This window comes from Triticum urartu, chromosome 7, assembly GCF_003073215.2.
Source record: "Triticum urartu cultivar G1812 chromosome 7, Tu2.1, whole genome shotgun sequence".
NCBI lineage: Eukaryota > Viridiplantae > Streptophyta > Magnoliopsida > Poales > Poaceae > Triticum > Triticum urartu.
This window is the reverse complement of record NC_053028.1, coordinates 21,650,924-21,655,197: the sequence shown is the minus strand read 5'-3', so window position 1 is coordinate 21,655,197 and position 4,274 is coordinate 21,650,924. Positions and strand designations below refer to the sequence as shown.

At 41.6% G+C, this 4,274-nt stretch overlaps 1 pseudogene; it reads left to right on the top strand.

The window, feature by feature from the left end:
* The first annotated feature begins 268 nt into the window (after positions 1-268).
* The window catches only part of LOC125518183, a 6,825-nt pseudogene continuing 2,819 nt past the window's right edge, over positions 269-4,274 (top strand).

Sequence of the window (4,274 nt, the reverse complement as noted above, 5' to 3'; positions counted from 1 at the left end):
AAGGAAATATAAATAATAAATTTAGTATTGCCTCTAGGGCATATTTCCTTCAATAACCCCCTCCTTTTCTAAGCGAGAGAGCTTCCTCCTCCACCGGGTCCTGCTCCTCCTCTTCTGCACTGCTTCGGTTGTCCATTTCTGTCTTCCTCCTTCAGTTTCTTCCCTTTCTATCTCTAGGCAGGTTGCTTGTTAGGGGGATACTCTACTGCTTCGGCACCCGCGCGCGCCCTGCTCACCTGCTCCTGTTTCGTGTGACCAATCCGTTGTGATGGCCAGCAACAGCGCCAACAACTTTCCCGCGGCCGGTGAGGGGGGAGCCGACCATGCCTTGGGCTCCCAGGAACGCTGCCTACGCCGATGCTGCCCCCGCTCCGCTCAGCTAGCCGAACAAAGGGAGGGTCCCGGCGTGGTACTTGCCGCCCGGTGGCGCGGGGCGTACGGGGCAGTTGGGATGTTGGGGAGCTACCGGACGATCATGGAGGACAAGGTGTCGCTGCTCCTGTCCTTCTTTACTTGGGTTGACGGCTCGTGCATGCACTTCTTCGCCGTCTTTGACGGCCATGGTGGCCCCGAGGTAAGGCAACCGCAGATCCCCTATCTTACCCGTGCCAACTCCACCTTGACTATACATGTTTGAGCATTGTGGTGCAGGTGTCTGTGCCGTGCAGGGACCATATGCACGCAATCCTGGCGGACAAGCTGGCCCGCGCGGCTGCAGCCTACCCGAAGGAGCATCTGCAGGACGAAGAGGCGGAGCATCACACCTGGAATGCCGCACTGACATGGAGCTTCGCACGGGCGGACGAGCTGGGGGCGTCGGGGGTGCCACGGGGCACCATAGGTGGGTCCACGGCCATGGTGGCGCTCTTGGTACGCGGTCGCATCATCGTGGCCAACTGCGGCGTCTCTCGCGCCGTGCTCTCCCGCGACGGCCCTCTCTCCCAGGATCACAGGGTGAGATATAGTGCATCATGTGTATGTAGGAGTATTTCTCTCCTTTGGTTGGCTGGACAAATTTTAGCTTGATGCGTGGATGCCGCTGGACCAACCGGAGGAGATGGCGTATGTCACAGCGGCGAGCGGCGTGGTGTTCAACTAAGGTGGGCAGCTGTGCGTGCAGGGGATCCTTGCCAAGACGTGCGCGCTAGGTACATTCTCACTCGATTGCCCTTCCGATCCATGCACACATCTGTCATGCGCGTTGTGTTACTACTTACTAGTAGCAAACAAGCCACCTTCCTGAATTTGTTTGCTACTGGTCAGTGTCTGTGTTGATTGTGATTAGCCTATATGTTGCTTTTCGCCATTAATTTGACCAAAGCTGCTAGTGTGTCATTTTGTTTTTAAGCATCATGTTTTGTTGTTCTCGTTACAATTGCCTATATATCGAAGAGAGAGGACATTTTTTTTATAGAAATGATATGTAGCGAATGTCAGATTTCTGGCTCCTCCCAGAGAACGACTCTAGGGCCGCTAGATTGAGTGCACCAATCTTGATGCACGTTGAGTTGCCATGTCAGAAAAAACTGTTCGCTCTTGAGTTGTCTATATGGGAATGCTCATAGATGAAATGGACGTGACCGGTGTCCACTCATCTCTATTCCTCATCCATTCACAACCATGGGGAAGAGCTCCGGCCGGAGGAGCGCGCGACCATGATATTCCTGACCGACGAACATGCTGGGCTGCTTGGGTGAATAGGTGGTAGGCGCGATCCCCTCCAGCTTTAAGCTCAGGTCCGTCTTCATCATCCCTATAGGTCAGGCCACTGCTCATCATGTTTCGTTGCATGAATTTCACTTTCGCATCGCTCCTGAAACATCAGTGTGCAATTAGTTCGTGTCAAAGAGATCTTGTAGTATAGTGTTGTGTGCCCTTTGATGTGCTCTAGGGATGCAGCTACATTGAAGTTAATCTTCATATACTATTTGTTAGCTATAGTAATTTGATCATGTGTATGTGTTGTGGAAGATGATTCCCCTAGGATTGTTGTGTTGTTTGCACAAGTGTGTTAAGTGTTGCCATGGCACGTTTCTGTCATTTTTTAGGCTGTTGGCTTTGTGGTTCTGTTCTATGGCACATGACAAGTTATCGATAAAATTTGCCCCCTAAAAAATTGCAAATTGGTTTACTACATCACAACAAAAAATAGAGAAATTTGTAAAAGTGAAATGGAGAATTTATGAATTGTAACATGGCTAATTTAGAAGAGAAAAATTAGGAATGATCATATGGAAAATTTATAAAAAGTTTATGATGTACATCATGGCAAAATTTAGAGATGTTCTAATAGTTACAAGGTAAAATTATGAAAAAGTAATTTATAGGACAGGGTATTTTTTATGTAAAAATTACTGGAATAATTGCATGGAAATTTTAGGGGAGAATTGTGATCTCTAGAATATGGTAATTTTTAAATGACTTTGAAAACGTTTAGTGTTATTTCATCATGGCAGAATGTTTCTTAGGATTGCAAGTTTAATATGAATATTATGGGGGCATCCTTTTATATTGAAGACACGGCAAAAAATTAAATTTTCCATCTTTTTTCAAAGACCAAATCTCGTAGTTTTACCATTTTCCCAATGCATTAGATACATATGCCATCTTTGTTAAAGATCAAAGCTCCTAAATTTTCCATCTCCCAAGTTATAAATTTCAAAACCATGTTGTGTTTTTACAAAGCAGAATCCCTAACTTTTGCCACGTGCCCATAGAAATTTCCTAAAATTTCCATCCTTTTAAGGAAAGAAATCAAAAACTTTGACATGCACCCTTTTACAATTTCCCAAAAGTTGCCGTGTGTTTTGTTAGAGAACAAAATTCATAAAGATTGTCATGTGAAATTTTTATTATAGGTAGCATGGCTTTTATATTATTCAGACCATTGCAAATTTATCAATTGTACCAAGGTAATTTTATTTTAGGTACCATGACTATTTTTATTATTCATACCACGGCTTTTATTTTATTAGAACAAGGCAAATTAATTAATTAGACTATAGTAGTTTTATTGAAGTAAGCATAAAAAATTTATAATTTGAAAACAATGTCAATTTTATTCGTTATACCATGGAAAGTTTGATAATTTGACCATGCTAGTTTTATTTTAGGTACGATGGCAATTTTATGGTATTTTGGAGAAGTTTCTGCTTTGTCACATGGTTGTTTTAGAAAAAAAATCCATTACCTAATCAAGATTACAATGTTTATGTATGGAAACCTATTTTCTGGACCATGCAATGTTTTGTTTTACTCATCATGGCAATTTTAATTTCACACTACATGACATATTTATTTTGAACATAACCATTTGAAATTCCTATTTTTTGTACATTATTTTGGACCATGGCAAGAAATTTCACACCATGGAAATTTTATTCAACAAAGCATGGTAAAAACATTGAATGGCGTGGAAAATTATTATCGAACATAAAGTGGCAAACTTGTTTCGAATATTCCTTGTCAAAAAACATATATTTGAAACCATGGCAATATATCTTGTTTTTCACATTTTTCCTTGGCAATATCCTGGTTTCCATCGTAATTGTTATGAAATGGATTTTTTTGTTAAATCAGGGTATGCGATGACAACAACAATTTTCAAAATTTAACATGCTTTTGTGAGAATCAATTTCTCCTTTTAATTTGCTAGGTGACCAATACATGTTCTAATTTTTTTTCCATGATTTATTACTGGATGCCTTTTATAGAGTATAGGATGATTTTTTACATAACTTAGAGCATGGCAAATGTAAATTTATGGTTTACTATGGCTTTTTATGCATTAGGATTTTTGTAAGTTTTGTTTATGGCAAACTTCTCTCAAAAATGAGGCAATTGGGATTATCTTTTTTCCCGTGCATGCCCCCTGGGTCAACCGAGAGGGACCTCCTTATTAGCGAACTATGAGCAGAAAGAGTTTCGTTCACTGCAGGGGTCCTCCCCTAGCGAACACATCGTTGGCTGGAGGCAACCCCCAACAGACGATCACCACCTATGGGGTCCTTTTCCATTTTTCGTGTGCGTGTTGCCTTATATGTAAATTTAAATAAATGGCTACTATATACAAAACTACCATTTGTCACATGATTAGTTTTTTAAGTGTTGTTTGCTTCATACCCACATGTTTTTCTGTTCAAAATAGAAAATCCTATATTTAGATAAGAAAAGGCAGTTTTATAGGACAGAGGTTGCAACACAAAAAAACACTAACAATATTGTTGATGACAACCACCCACACCGAGAAGAGCATCGTTGCAACAAATAAGCTT